At 44.2% G+C, this 16,840-nt stretch overlaps 1 protein-coding gene across 2 annotated transcripts in view; it reads right to left on the bottom strand.

The window, feature by feature from the left end:
- LOC310905606 (uncharacterized protein) overlaps nucleotides 1-16,840 on the bottom strand; it is a 136,778-nt gene that overhangs the window by 72,408 nt on the left and 47,530 nt on the right. The window lies entirely within an intron of this gene.

The raw sequence follows: 16,840 nt of genomic DNA, 5'->3' as shown, positions 1-16,840 counted from the left end.
TTCTCATCCATTTGGCTCTAACTATTACGATTTCATTTACCTGCATTATCTTGTCCAGAATAATCGTTTACGCGTACCTCCCAGTCAAAACCGCCCGACTTTTTGTTTATAGCATACTGGTACCCACGGCCCCACCCAGGGCCTGACTACTGCTGTAGGATGGCACCTCCTCCTGAAGGATGACTTAGGAAGATGCTGAGCACTGGGACACAGCTGTGCTGTGCTGTAAGCTCAGGGCTCACGGGCTGCACCACGCAGGTGACCGGCCGGGGCACAGTGGCTCCGATGCTGCTCTTGTGCGTGGTGCTGAGAACTGGGGCCACACGTGAGCACGAGATGTAACCAGAGATCCCCGCTGTCAGCTCTGCACAGTAACCCAGAGAGTGCTGTTAGGGTCTGAAAGGGAATAAATGCAGAAATTTATCCTGTCTGCATGCACACATGCCCACATGTGCGCTCCCTCTCACACACACACACACACACACACTATGAGGACCAATAAAAGATCAAAAGCAAATAAATGAAGCAAATTAACGAAAATGAAGTGGGAGACTGTAATCACACCCAACCATGCAAAAAAAAAAATGCAAAAAACCGCTCTGAACTAATTAGTATGTAATACACTACTTCAGACAGATGTTCAAATAGGAACAAAAGGAAATAAGTAGGAAAACCATACAATGCTGGCTTGAGAACTTTCAGGAATATGAAAAAAATACATGGAGGATAATTTCCCATTTAGCCTGGAGCAGAAATACGGCCGGATTCGGATCCATTGAAGACACTCTTCGCATCGCCCTCAATAAAACCAGCTGTCCAGCTGAGGAACACGTTCCCGACTGAAGCCCAGCCTCGGGGCTGCGGGACACCGGCTCAGGCAGCCACCAGCTCGGCTTTCATAGCAGTTTTCGTTCTGTCCTCCGTAACTATCATTGCCCACAACTTTTTCACCGTGAAAATCACAAGGGTTTTCTTCGACATGCTCGGATTTTGGAACACGTGAAGTCAGTTGTGATCACAAACAGATGAAGGGACCTCTGCCAGGATGTGAGCTGTGTGGTGTCGGGAAGGGCTGCAGCAGCGAGCGTGGCGCTGAGCTCCTTTGGCACACGACCTCCTGCTCCCCCAAGCCTCCCAGATTCCCAGCCTGCCCTTATCTACTCACTCAAAAATAATTAAAACTTTCATGGTACGGAGGCAGGCGGCACAGCCACCACTAAGTCACAGTGGCTTCGCATCCTTCTTGTTTTCTGGCATGGGAATGCTTCAGTGTTATCGCAGCCATGTAACTGCTTTCAGTCTGATGCTTTAAGGCGAGCTGTATGGGACGCGGACTGATGCCAGTAACTGTGAAATTCTCACGGTGATTTTGCCATTTCAGAACTGCATTCTCGGATATTAGAAATGTGTGTTGTAAGACGCAAAACACACAACAGGTTAATAAAACAAGCATTGTTTTGATCATCTTGATGGTGCCTGATACTGTCAAGAACAGGAGGATGACTAATAATGTGGCTTTTGGAGTGGGATCTGTTGTTAAAACATCAAGCACAACACCTTGCCAGAAAAAGTCACATTTTGGAAAATTCATTGCTTTTTTTCAGTCTCAGTAAAAGGGCCACAGGAGCCAGCTGTGCGTTGACTCCCATGTCCTCCTTTGGTCTGGCTCGTCCCTTGACCCGCAGCATTGCCAGGTCTCCGCTGCACATTTGGTGTGTCCTGTCTCTGCCCACCTCCTGCACAAGCAGCCTCTGGTCTGCTGCTCTCTACAAGTCAGGTCTCAAGCAGGTGGTCATCCTTCAGCCAGCAGATGCTTAAACAGCTGGAACCTCCCCCTCAAAAACGCATCCAACAATTATCTTTTTTGTACCTAGCTGTTTTCGGATTGTCTCATTTCTGATGTGGTTTCACTGGCTGACTTTATGCAACCATCTGCAATACCTCATCTAAAGGTCAGCAACCTTTACATGTTCATCTTCCTGAAGGTCCGTGTTTGTTACACAGACCATCCTTAAAGACAAATAAATCTTGAGCAGTTTCACTTTTTTTTTTTTATAGACTATCCTTTATTTCCCCTTACTGCCTTGAAATCCTGTGTTGTCCCACAGGGAGAGGCTTTCTCATTAGCACAAAAATCTGCATTACCCACCTAGCTGCTGCTTAGTTTAAGTCCTGCTCAGCTCTTTCCTGCTGCAGGGATGCGTTGCCCCAGACATGCTGATGTGCAGCCTGAATTATTTACTAGTACCAGGGAGGGCACTCCTGGCCCAACAAGCCCTTCGTTTCCCAGAGGAGCAGGGCATCAGTGAGCCCCGGATTACTATTAGATCTCCAGGTTGTCTTTTACCTGAGGTCTTGGCCACCACAGTTCTCCCTGCCCCCTTCTCAGGAAGGATCTAGAAGGTGCCAGGATACACCAACGCCTTCTGCCCGTTGTTGCCTGTGACCCCGAAGCCCCTAAACACCGTGCTGTTGGGCAGAACCAGGCAGGGTTTTAGAGCTGGCTGAATGACTGCTTGTCCAAACAATAAAAGCGGTTCTAAACTCATTCTGACAGATTAAACAGAATGCCTTCTGGAAGTAAACAAAGCAGCTGAAGACTTTCCCATCAAATTATATGAATTTGTCTGCAATCTGTTCAGGTGCAAGACCAAGTGTGCTGTCCTACCTGCACTGAAGAATTTCTGAAGAAATTCACACCCTGGGTGGTGGAGTTTGCACGTGGTGAAAAGTCAGGCCATGAAACTGAAACCTCATTCCTCTATATCTCAGTTACATCTGTTAGCAGGAGAAAGAGAGAACTGCTTCTCAGTAATTTCATGTCCTACTAGAAATCCAGGCCTTACTTCTCTACTGCTGTGCCTTAAAATTGCTCATTACACCAGCAAATCAACCAGGAGCAGAATTCTGCCATTGCTTTGTCACAAACGAGAGGGAGAGGCACCAGAGATTTGGACCGCTGCAAATTGTTTTGTGTTTTACTTCTCAAGGAAAGAGAAGAAACTAACCCTTGCTGAGCAGTATATGCTGCTGCAGCAGGATTGCCTCTTGTTCCTGACCTACCTTGTTTATAAAGTTATACATTTACTCTTGAAGTCAGTGGAGCTATCAGGGATTTGAACTTCATGTAATTAGGAAAAAGCATCAGGTCATGAAAATGCAGAGCATGTCCCACCGAGCGAGGCAAACGGGACTTGGTGGTCTTGGCTGGAAGCAACAACACAGAACCAGAGAAAGTGTACTCAGCAATAAACTGCAAAAACTGCTGCTGGTTGTGATTCCCATTTGACAGGCATTACAGAGCTATTGTACGTCGCGTAATTAATTTCGTCTTTCTTGTTCCCTTTTACTGTCTGCCCAACTCCTTTCCCATCCATATTAATGCTGTTCTCCGAGCTTGTACTATGGCCTTTGTCCTGAGGGAGGCCTCTGCTGCCTCCGTAGGATTGTTCTTAGCATTTCTCATCCATTAGGCCCAAATATAAACAAGATAACTCATTTAAATTAGAAAACACTTATTATTAAAACAGCAAATATGGAATAATTTAAGTATCAAATATTGAATGCATTGTGTCTTTCCCCCATTTCACACAGTGCACCAGGGTAATACTGACATGCTCTTAAAGCAAATATGCTTACAGAGACTCAGCCTCTGGTCTAGCAGCACTAGTACAGAGTGGAAGCTAAAGTCTGTTCAACAGAATTGCAGTGGATAGAGAAAGATGCCCATGAACCTCCATTTACCCTCAAATTGAATATATTATTTCCCAATAATATCAATTCCTTTGGGAAAAAAAAATCTACTTAATTGATTACATCTTATTTGCGTGATACAACAACAAAGCCTGGAATTGTGTTTTTAATATGTCAAAATATTTTTGTAATTGCCCTTAAAAATTGGCAATTTTCTGATGCTGTATTAGATAATAAGATAATACCTCTTAGCAGCTGAATATACAGCCAGGGCCAAACAGCCCTGGAACAGTATTTATTTTAATTAAAAACAAGTTCTTTGTAAAAGTTTTAGTCTTCGCAAACAATTTAAACTGAACGTGCACCTCCGAGTTTACCTTTCTTCTGATGTCAAGAAAGTCCTTGCAGCAACATTGTCATTAGCCAGCTACGTTTGTGATATTAGGGACATATGATGGCAATTAGAGGCAGAGCCTCCAAAAATCCTGTACTATACCCAGGCATTGCTATAGCTATTTTAAGCAGATTTATACTTAGGGCATCAAAGAATGTCACAGAGAGAAGAAAATATGGTAACTGTTGCTTTAAATTATAGCTATCATTACTTCAAAAGGATATTCAATCAGAAACCACTGCAGACTTAAACTATTTATGTCTTCTGACACTGAAAGGAAAGTAGGCAGTTTCAGCCTGTCATCTCTTAATTCTTCTTCTTTTTTTTTTTTTTTAATAAAAGAAAAGTACTGCTTGGTCTGTAAGAAACAAGTTATAAGTCCAGAAGGAATGAGTCAGAACAGGTCTCCTGCTTGGTTTTGACCTTTCCGTGCCTGTCAGCCTCATTAAGTACTGCAGGTTCTTTGCTAGTTATTTTACAAAGCCATTGGAAAAATGAGCCCAAACCGTACAGCGACACTGCGCCGGTCACTGGCAGTAACGCCCGGCAGCGTCTGCCCAGCAGAACAGCTCCTGTGCCAAGCAGTCACAGGCACAGCTCCTTGGCTCACACCACAGCTCTTGCCTACAAAGCAGAAAGAAGAAGTGAAACCACAGTTGCTCACGGAGTGAATTCGGAACAAAATCATCAGATAATGATTAAATTAGCCAGGGGATTAGCAACCTCTTCTAGCAACAAGAGCACACCTCCACTAGTAACACGTTTAAAAGCAAGGATCTTTCATTTCAGCACAACATTTGTTTAGAGTTTGGCCATAGGACTGTCTGCAAAAAATAGCAGACATTTCAGAAGTTAAACTTAAAGAAAAAATAAGAAGCCATTTTCTTTATGTGCACCTTCAACCCTTTTCTCTCCTGATGTACTTAGGGTGCTGAGCAAACAGTGGCAAAGTGTGAAATAAAAAAGAAGAAAAACCTAAAAATAAATGAAAACGAGAGAAAATGAAATGAAAAGAGAGGAGAAAAGCATGTGTTTTCCATGCAAAAAACCTCCCTTGCAAAATGAGCACCTCTATCCCCAGGTGCAGGGAAGAAGAAAGAAGCCCAGGTCCAAAACGAGGAGGGCACCGGGCGCAGGTGGGCTGCAGGCAGCGTCGCGGTCCTGGGTATGGGAGCACGGGGAGCTGCACGGGGCAGACGTAGCCAGCTCCCAGCTATGCTCACCGTGTCCCTGCGTTACGACACAGTCTCAATTACAACACGTTCATTACACAGACACATTCGTGAGGCAAGAGCAAATGTGCCCAAACCAAGACTCGGGGCTCTGCTGCAGTTCCCAGGCCGTAGGAGCATTTCTGAACACACAAGACCTGAAATTGAGAAAAATGTCCAACAAAGCAAAGCGAACAACTCAGTAAAATGCACATGGCCACTCTTTTTGTCGCTGGCATTTTAAATGTATTTTGAAATGTGCACAGAACATTTTTCAGTTTGCTGTTGTGCAAATTTTGTTAACCTTTCCTTGGTAGGATGTGTTTAGGAAAAAAAGAACACCCCTTTACAAGTGTCTGCTCTCCTTTCTAATCACACAGTACCAAGTGACCAGCAGACAGTTTGTGCTGTTCGGAGCTTTGTACCGATCATCACGGTGTAAAATCAAGTTACCCGGCCCACATCGAAATAAAGCAGCAGCCTGCGGCTGATATCCATTCTCAGCAAAATTCCAGACAGTAGTTTGCTCAGGCACAGAGTCCAGCACAGCATTTCCCCACTGAGATTCACGTGCTTTTGGGTCAGAAACGTCACTCCAGCTATTTGTTTTTGCTGAATGAACAGGAGAGAGCATGAAGACTGGGCAGCAAGAGGGAATATAATAATAATAATAATAGTAATAATAATAATAATAATAATAATAAACACTGAGCACCTAAAGAAAATTAAAGCCATAATGATGAGACAAAAATATATTTAATGGAGAAGATGTAGCTGAAGAACAAGCATGTAAATGACACCGAAAACAGGAAGAGAAGATCAAAACCCTCCTAGATGCTCCACTCCAGGGGCCACCGTGTCTCCCCGAGGGGCCCGCCGTACTTCCCAGGTGTCACCAACCTCGTCCCCGCCGCAGCCGCTGTCCCCGGAGGCAGAGACGCGGCGGGACCGTGGGCGCAGCCGGTCCGTATGGCAAGTGGTGTAGAAGGAGAGAGGTCGCTGACACTCAGCCGCGTGTCTGTTCATTCCAGGTAACTACCACTTTAAGCAAATTGTTTCATGGATTGGAATGTAGCAATAACTGATCTAATTAGCGTAGGCTGTAATTTAGAGGGTTCATTATGTCACAGACATTATGACTCCTGGGTATTACTAAAGGACTCATTTGTAGTACTTGAAATGAATTTCTCTGAACACATATAATGTCACCCATATAACTGGTGTGCAGCTTTAAGACGATCTGACATATTTAAAATCTCTGACTTGGAGAAGGATTAAGTTTCCAGACAGTAATAAACAAATCAGCAAATAGTACAGATTTACTTCTCGCTACGAGAAAAAAAATGATTTAATGGCTATTTCAGGTTGAAATGGCAAGTAAACTCTGTGACAGAACTACAAAGGAAACTAATAAATCATTCCAGAGGAAATATATCTAGTGATTAACCACACACACGGACCTGACAACGACTTTGCATTTCCACGTACAATATCTGTTTACTTCATCCGAGATGGAAAAAGTTTAATGGCTCCTTCGGAGAAGTCAGTTATTTATTATTTCAGCTCTAAAAGCTCCCGTGGGCCTTCCTGCAGAGGAAAGCAAGCTAGCACTTCACATGAAACTATGAAATACTTAACGAGGCAAATGCATAAAGGTGCAGGAGCAGGTTTCGGTAGTAGAAACTGAGTTACTATTAAAGCTGAAATTGGAAATCTGAATATGTAACACACATAACCTCTATTAGTGGCTTTCCTTCAGGGGACCCTCCCGCGATGTTTCCTAGTTCTTTGCTTTTATGACCTAAAAAGTTCAGCCTCACACAGATACAAATCTGCTCGTGCTTTTTAGTTACACAGCGTCTGATATAAAAAAAGAGAATTCTCCTGGAGAGCACTTCTGTGTGTGCTTAATGTTAGCCAGCCCTTGGAGCCCCCCGCCTAAGTTTCTTAAATCAACAGTAAAGCCTCTGTTAATTTCATTTGCTCATCATCCACACTCAAGGGGAAAACGCTGTCACGACACTGACACCAGTAACTTCTGAAGTGTCCCATTCTTAGCACCCCCATCTCCAGAGCTGATCTACAATTAACTGAAACTAATTGATATTTACTTTCTTATGATTTGCTTTGGTCCCGACTTCTTTGTGGGAGTTAGAACTCACGTATTGTTTGTTTTCCCTTAGAAAGCTACACACCTAACTGGGTGACCTATTCCCATTACTTCCTAATACAAACGGGGGGTTCAATATCTCTTAAATTGTTTTTAAAAATCTGAGACATAAATTTAATTTCCAGAAACAAATTAGATTCCTCTTCCCTTACAAAACCTTCCTTAATGCTGTTACCACGAGTATCCTTTTTGGCTGCCAAGGTATCAAACGTTTTTCTAAGTGGGTACTGAACCAGCTACAAAGACTGACTGTATTTAGTCCTTAATTAAATGCTGACAGATTTTCTTCAGTAGCATTATGCTCAGAAATAATAATAATAAAAAACATAATTAAATGATGCTCCTATGCTGGCAACAATCAGCAGTCTTGCATGCAAGGTGTGGTAGCAGAGTAAGCCAAGGATTACTTCGCAGGTTTAGTTTCCATATTAAAGTTCTTAGAGCTGATGAGCAACCTTATTCTGTATGCGTGAAACATAAACCAAGCAATTGCCCTAAGGATGCAGTGGATTTATAAAAGTCCATTAATCTGATTAATAATTGGATTGCTGACAAGTTAAGTGTCTCAGTGCTGTTAAAACTAAGTATATTTTAAACGCATCTGACTTCCTCCCATTATCTGTCATCTCACTGAAGAAAGAGGCAAATAAAAGGTTGTTATCACTAGATGCATGGAAGCCCCTGTAGCACGCTACCTTAGCGGGCAGAGGAAAGCCCCAAAACGAAGAGCTGGTGAACTGCACCCAGTTTTGGAATACGGTGAGAAACCACCTCAGCAGAAAAAGAGGGCTACGAAGGTTGGTTGTTAAAACTCCTGTTCTAAGTGGATATATTTCCAATGCTAGTGAACCTCTACAATTTGCACACATATATCTAAAATATTCCTTCTTGTGGACGTGTTCTACATGATGGCTTGGCAGAAACCAAGAGATCCAGACTCTGATCTTAACTTCACTGCTGACCTGCCCTGTGCCCTGGATAAATCATTCCCCTGTTCTGTTTCTTTTCTTGCTTTTGCCTGTCTTGCCTCCTTAGAGCAAAAGTTCTTTGTATGAGGAGCCAATATGCACTTACTTTTAGTCCAACACGTCAAGGCCCTGATCTCTGATGAAGTCTGTAGGTACTCTTGAAAATTGTAAAATCAGTGGTGAGGAACAGGCGGTATTGACATTCACAATCCTTTCCATCCCAGGAAAACACCGGCATCGGCACAGTTACACCTAACATATTTCCTCGTGGATTTTGGCCATGAGTTAGGGACTGGTCGTGACTCAGTAGGGTGCAGGTGAGAAAATACACCTCCATAGTCTTTACTGCTCCCTGCTGAAGGTCTAATTTATCTTAAATAATGGAGTTATTTCTTCATATTGAAAGCACCTAAGACCACAAACTTAAGTAACTGAAGAGCAAAAGGAAATTGTATCACCAACCCAGGCTGAAGGGAGGTGAGCTGTTCTTTGCCTTTGATTCCCTCCCCTAGCACTAGACTGAACACAAAGGGCAAACTGCTACTCACACTACAGCATGGCATAGCTGCTGGTTAAGACAGTCTCAGGATGTGAATTTGAACCCATCCAGCTAAGTAGATGCCACATCTCACCCACATCAGAGGAGCATTTGAATGATCAGTCTACTTTATACAAAACTGGGCATGCTTCTACCTCCTTCTGAGGCTGTGTTTCATGGAGGACTAACCCTGCTGTGATACTTTGGGCCTCAAACCCAGGAGATTTAAATCCCGACCTGACTTAGGATCCCCGTTAGGCACGCAGGCTCCCAGGAAGGGCGCAGCTCCAGAAGGGCTCTCCTTAGCACCTCCTAAATTTTCCATACTCAGCGTGCTGGCTCTTGTGAGTCCTGCTCCCACTTCCCTCAAATTGGCTGACTTGGCTGAATCCCTCTACAGCCTCGTCTCACCAGGAAGACATGCTCAGGCACAGACTTTGTGAAGGTGATGCATCAGAATGTAAGGAAGCCAATCCTACCCTCCAGCGTGGGGCTGGCCAAGCTGTGACACTTGAGCTTCATCATGTTGATAAGCAGCTTAAGTACAGCTCCCATGATTAAACTACATCATGTCTGGCACCAGGACTGTGCTGGTGGAAAACCTGGATAGCTCAGACCTTCAGTCGTAGGAATCTGTAAGTCAGCAGGAACTGCCAAAAATGGCATTTCAGGAGTACACTGCAACGAGGCTGCGTGCTCAATCCAGCCCCATCAGGTGCTGCAAAACTGAAACATCCCTGGCAGCTTCCACCACCTTACACCTGGAGAACTTCTGTCTGTGTCTTGGAGGTATGTAGGTGCCCAGTGCCTCCGAGCTACAGGAAAATTTTGGTGTGTAACCTCTAATTTTTTGGTGTGTACAGTGGGAGGGATGGACCGCTTCCTCACCACCACCTCCCTCCTTTTCAGCAGTACACGTGCCTCCTTCAATGCAAGAGCTTCCTTTCCTGGAAACTTTAGCTGTGACAGCTGCCCCAGGATACCTGGGTAAATGAATGTTCACACTGCCTTGCTAGGACAGACTCGTTATAAAAAATCCGTGCCACTTTTGAGTTGATCCACTTAAAAAGCAAAGGAAAGGTGGTGGTGGTTTTGGTAAACAGGCTTTATTAAAGAAATTACTGTGGGCTGAAAAATGCTGAATAAAGCTAAGACAGTATGAAAAGATGTAAGAAACTAAGTTTTCCTTTCCTCCCTTTAACCCTCCTCCCTTTTTTCAAAGTAAGCTTGACCTAGACTGTGACTCCTAGAAGTTACCTGCTGGGCGCACATCAGAAATCTATCAGTAACTAGAGAAAGAGGAATACATCTCAGACCATGGAAAAGAAACCCAAATGAAAGCCTTGCCATTAAGAATATTAATATCAGGACTGTCTGAGTTCAGACACTTACAGACTGGAAGGCTCAGTTGCTACTCATAGTTTGTGTAAGCAGGAATATCAGCAATTCATCCTGTGAAAACCAGTACTTCAGCCGGCAGAGCGCGATGACAGGAGTGTGAGAGAAATAGAGGTCTTTTGGCTCAGATTACAAGTCAAAGGCTAGAAGAAAAGCCTACAATTCTTTTTCTTTTTTAAAAAAAAAAAAAAAACACGAAATAGAAGGGAAAACAACAACAACGCAACGTGACAGTGATGTATATAATGATCTCTTGCAGTCCACGATAAGGATCACAGCCCTTGGGACTGGTGGAGCCTGGAGCTAGCGGACCCCTGCTTTGGGGAGAAACTAGAAGTGTGCAGGAAAAAAGTTCAGTTCTCATATTAAAAAGGAGGAAGAGGTATGTTGCTAAACACATTCCTTCTGAAGAAACCTTTGAAAATATAAATGTATGAAGACATCTGAGTTACTCCTGCATCCCTGAGCGAGCGCTGCCCTCTCCCCTCTCCAGTGAGACGAGAAGCAGGTTTGGGTTAGTTCTGTCAATTTTTCTGGTGCAAGTCACTGTGCCGATGGTATTGTCCTGCTGAAGTCACTTTAGGTGTGTTTGTTTGTTTTTAAAACAAACTTGTGCATAAGCTTTAGAATAATCATATACTGAACGAGGTCCGTCTAAACTGCTGCCACTATCCTACCCCCAGCTCTCCCTCGGTCTGGGGAGCGAGCCTGCTCTCTCAGGGAGAAGAACATCTGGAAGATAATTGAATAAAAAGGCGGTTCTGTCCTAAGAAAATATCCAGAAACTCCTCAAAGTCCACAGACGGCTTTGTTCCTTCTGTTGATTTTAGACGGAAGGTGTGAAATATGACAACTAAATGGCAGCACTGCTGAAAAATCAAAGTTATTTACGGTCCTTTCTGTTGGATCAGCTTCTCTGAACAACCCTTGTGTATCTGCACTAATGTTTGGACTGGTGCAGTGCAAGGCAAGAGCAGGACGGGAAAAGCTTGCTTTTTTGGGATGCAATTTAAGCACATGTCAAACCGTGTCCTGGTTGCTGCTGAATCCTGAGCTCTTAGAAAAATCCAGTCCTTCAACTGGGTGCTGAACAAAGACAAGCCACACTCCTGGTTAGCTTAAAAGCCTGGTTCTAAAAATCACCAGTTTGGTGTGTTTGAACAGAGGAAAACACACCACAGTCAAATGCTGAGTGGGTGGAAAGAGCAGGGCGCAGCGGTCCTGTGAATCCCTTCCTCCCCTAAGGCCTTGCTGTCTTTAGGAGTACAGGTATGTGTTTCTAAAAGCACATGTTGTCCATCACAATATTTTAACAAGTGCTATGCAAAGCAGTAGCGATTTTAACAGGTATTTGCTGGTCAAGATAAACCCTAAGCTCCCTGCTCTGGGTTATCGCAGTCAGCTAACGTGTTAAAATTGTAGCTGCCTAGTCCAAGACAGGATTTTAACACGAGTTAAAAATAAAGTCCTTTTTGTACGGGCATGGCTTAAAAGAGAAGAGTCCAAATCCCTTCTTCCAGCAAGAAGAATAGAAAGAAGCAGTAGAAAAAGAGGATTAGAGGCAGCATATGCGCTCTGCCCTCCCTGTTTCCTTCCCGAGCTTTTATTTTGGTCTGCTCCACTTCATCGAACCACCGGATGCTGCTCCCATTAGTTTCTACGTTACCTTTCAAATCAGGCCCATGTTCAGCAGAGAGCTGGAGCCTAGGCCCTGACGGGGCCCGAGCACAGCTTTCGGCTGCCAAGTGCCCACTGGCGCACGAGCAGTGTTGTGCACAGCAAACACTTCTCAATACAGTGGTTTCCATTAGCTCAGAACCTGCCATCTTTTAAAAAGCGTTAGAAACAGAGGGTGCTCTCACATCCATCCAGCTCTGACACTGGGAATGCATCAGAGAAGCTTACTGGCATTTCTGAGGGTGTAAGTTAAGGCAGAATTTGCCCCAGACACATGAGAGCAAAGTTTCTGCCCGTTGCAGTGCGACCGCATCCACACTCGCACTGAGTTTGGAGCTGAATACCTGGCACCAAATCATGCACCGAGTCAATTGTACGCATGCCTCTCTAGAGGCAACACAAGCCTGAGCTGAAACATGGTAGGAAATAAAATGTCATTTAACTGGAGAGAGGAAAGAGCCATGTGAAAGTAAGAATTCAAGGGGCACTCCTTTCTGCTGTCATTTGTCATGTATGACACAGGAATGTTGACATCATCCTCTGATAAATGACACTGGCACCTGCATCAGAGAGATATTCTTCAGCAAAATAGAAGTTTGAAAATCCAGCACCAGGGCACTACTGGTAGGTTCCAGGAGCTTGCGAGAAAGGAAAGATAGATGATGGTAATTTTCTCCCAAAGAGAAACATAAGACTTTTTAAGAACCATTCTCTTTTGCTTCCCCTTCTGCTCCCTCTGGGCTTTGGGAAATGATTCTGTTTTCTAAATCTAATAGTGGCTTAGACACAAGCTATACGTTATCCAAGAGCTAACCTGTGGCATTCGTGCCACCAGCCAGCGTAAGGGGATCAGCGTCACGCAGAGAGCTCCAGAAGGCGCACCTGGGACAGGCAGCTGCAAAGAGGCCAGTCTCGCTTTCCCTGTCCCAGGCCAGAGGTGTGAACGAAGAGCACAAATCCTCCCAGAACCTCACCTTTGCATCCACAGCTTGCAATGAAGAGACTGTCTCTAAGGAAGAGCAGACACTTGTCTCCATTACGCTCCTGCAAGGTATTTGGACAGCTGCACGCTTGGCTTGTGGCAGAAGACGGTTCTCCAGTGACTTCTGCACAGCCACACAAGGCCTGCCACAGCATGGCTCGACTTCAGCAGGCAAGGGTGCCTAAAGGAAATTTTTTACCAGTCTTCTTAAGACAGATACTTTGCAGGCTTCACGTTCTGAAAAGCTGGAGAATAGTTGATTAACGGTATTTGTGAGGGAAAGTCTTGCTACTCTTAAAAAAGAAAAGCAAATAGATGTTTGTCAGATTTTCCACTTGGTTGGCTCACAGAATTCATATGCAGTTTGATTTTTTTTTTTAAATTGTATAATTTATTTATCCCAGAAGAGAAATAAAAGAAACAAAACTATTTGATTTGGAACAGCAGGTTGAGAAGGTGAGTACGTGAGCTCTGTGACCAAGGTAGCCTGGTTCATCCTCAGGAAACCTGCATTCGCTGCCAACAGCCTCACTTGCTACTGTCTAGTCCCGGTTTGCTCTAACTCGCTAACTACTGTCCGGTCCATTTATCATTTGCCATCCCTGGGGATTACTGTGCAGTGATATGGACTAATAGCCCAGCAATATGCCAAGACGTATCCTTTTCATCCAGCACAGCCAGCACTGTCTTCCAGACCTCTTAGTACATGAGGGAGACTGGAATCTGGATGAAGAACAGCTGGCTTAAAACAAACCCTGACAAGCCAATACTGGCTGAAAGGAGAAAACACTGTAAGAACGAAGCAGTACACAGGCTCACCTTCATTTTCAGGGCTCTTTGTCTAGGACGGTTAAAATATGATGCTGCTTTTTGGACTTAGTGTATCCATCTTTGGTACTGAGCACTCAAGCAGAAGCAATCACCACGCACCTGACTCTCCTGCTGGGATAACAACCCCATGTTCGTGTCTTCAGTATTTTCAGGTTGGATTATTGTAACCTGGGTTACATGACAAATTCACCAGGAAAACACACTTTCATCTTCTAACACAGAGGAAAAAAATACCAAACAACCAAAACTCAGAGGGCATAGAGCACTGATGTGCTCTTCAGGCTGCTTTGGACTGGAGATTCTCCAGTTAAGCTCCAGCCCCGTGACCAGCGAATCCCAACCAGCTGGGCACGCTGTCTTCCCCTTCAGAAAGCCCTGGATTTTCTGCATCACAGTAAAAGGGGACCGATAACCCCAGCTGCTGATCCCTTGACTTGATGGGGTTAGATCAGCACCATTTGGAAAGGCTGCTTGGCAAAAGGCAATTAATTTTGTCTCATCATTTAACACGTGAATGTCTGTGGTCATCACAGGAGGCAGTGACAATTCTCACACGCGAGCATATTCCAAACTGTAAGTGCTCAGGCTCAGAGGAGCAACTTTCAACAGCCTGTTCTTTAAAGAAAGCAGTAACTTCAGGGACTGAGGGAGGATCTGAATTCTTACGAAGGAGGGAGAGGCAGGGATTGGTTATTATTGTCTGCGTTTTCTTCAACAAAATAGAGACATTTATTATCCTTACAGTCTTGATACTCCTAACAGCTTTTCTGTAGCAGCCTATTACTTGATTAGTTTCTACTGTTTAGAGCACAGCAATGATGACATAATTTCGGTGTAATGAAGATGAATTCTGTCTCAGAATGTCAGAAGGCACCACATCACCCATTAAGTGTAATGATTTCAAAATACCCTAAAGAAAATTCTTCTGGGCTGGTTGAGGAAAATGCACACACACACACGTCTGATTTTGATTAAAATACGAGTTATTGAAATGCTCCGTTCAGTCCAAAACTAGAATCAACTGTTCAGCCCCATAGATCGAAACACAGAGAAGGGGAAAAAAAAATTCTCCTAGGACTCTCCATATTCTCTGTGTGCTAGCCAGACAATGACCTAAGAGCAGCAGTGACTTTGGGGCTGTTTGTTTTTCTGCTCTGAGCCCAGCTGAGTGACTCAGAGCTAACCTGGTGTTTCACCCATGTTCTGCTGGCCCAAGCCACGCTGTACTAACAGCTCCGTTCTAAAGGAGGCTGCTCACAGCAGGCCTCCGTAAACAGGTAACGTGAAGATGGTTGCAAACACGTTTATGGCTACAAACGAGGCGACCACAAATCTCCATATATTATCTATGTAAATGCGAGTACAAAACGGCTGGGCAGGAGTCCCGAAAGTGCCTCCCCGAGAGGTGGTGCCAGGCCAGATCCTCAGCAGCTCGCTAACAGCTTTGCCTGTTGGGCTCCTGGCTCCTGGTCAGGGGGGCAGAATCAGGCCCTCAGCACCAACAAAATCCGCGCTGGATCTCGTATGACCTCTCATCAGAAAGTACACTCAGACACAAATGCGAAATGCAGAAGATCCAGAGGACAGGGGGTAGAAGGAGGGAAGCTGAAGGAAAATATGCTATAAATATGAACTGGGTCATATAAAAAGATTAAGTACAAAAGACAGCTTTCTTGTAATGTCCAGCTGTTTCTCCTAAATATTTCTAGCGAACCTACATATGCAGAATTTCAGAAACGTACCAAGAGGGAATATTAGTACTTCACTTAGGAAAAAAAAAAGAAAAAAACACAACTCTGTAGGATTGCTAGTATTTTTGAAGCTCTAGCGCTGAGATCTGTCAGGACAGGACAGGAGTTATTTCAACAGTACTAAATAGCTCTCCCACTGCTTTGCTGTGGATTGATCCATTTTCACCCTTTCTTGCCTTTCTGCAGTCAAACACAGATGTAAAACAGATTAAGGCTCTGTAGAAATAAAATAAAATAAAATAAAAAAAGACACCAAGGACTTTTTTTTTTTTGACTTCCCCTACAATAAAGTGCAGGGAGAGGTGAATAAAGCCACACGAGAGACAGTAACAAAATGACAAACGTCCTGACTGATAGTTTATCGAGATGACAACTCAGTGAGTTTTTAGACATCTCTGGCATGAAGACTATTTTTGTCTTTCCACAAGTTAAAACGTATGTACGATCAAGACAACTGCCTGCCTATCTGTAGAAGCTTGTTTCTCCCCATTACCTCTCTCTGGCAGAGTCGTACCTGACTGCAAAATATTCCTCCTGCATTTTAATGTACTTCAGAACAACAGTTGACAATGCTTGAAAAGAAACCAAAGCACACTAACAAACCATTATCAATATATTATTTATACGGGATCCAAAATCTGAGAAACCTTGCTAACAAGTCGATTTTCAGCCACAGATCTCGAGCACGGAAAAGCATCATTATCCGTGCCCGGCTGGTGGGGAAATGGCAACTTGCCCACACTCACAAGGAGAAGGGCTGGGTTCTCCACTGCCTCTTGTGCAGTTCTTACCAGTGTAAGAGGCTTTCACTCTGACTCGGCTTATGTTTTTCTCCATCTCTTTCAGTGCAGAGCTCCGTGCAAGGTCCAGGACCGATCCCTGGGCTCCCAGATCTGTCCCTGACCTCCGGCTCCAGGTCCTTTGCCTCCCAGCCCAGAGCACTGTCAACTGGTCCTCACTGCACACAGCTTCCGGGCTCTGGAATGCCTCAGATTTAACTTCAGACACAATAAGCATTACAAATTATAGAGCATGGTGGGAATAAAAGAGATGGGTTGCCCCCTCTGACTATCTATCACTGCTTCCCATGTCTCTGGGCAAAAGCAAAGCAAAGCTTTCTCAACAGCTGAAAGACAAAAATAGGTTGTATGTATTTTTAAATGTTATAGTTTCCCACTCTTAGGCTAATAAAAGTCAGAAAACAGAGAAAGCATTGATTTTATACTT

Source organism: Anser anser (assembly GCF_964211835.1).
Source record: "Anser anser genome assembly, chromosome: 11".
In the NCBI taxonomy this organism is placed as follows: domain Eukaryota; kingdom Metazoa; phylum Chordata; class Aves; order Anseriformes; family Anatidae; genus Anser; species Anser anser.
The sequence above is the reverse complement of the archived record's forward strand: the minus strand, read 5'-3'. Positions and strand labels throughout refer to the sequence as shown.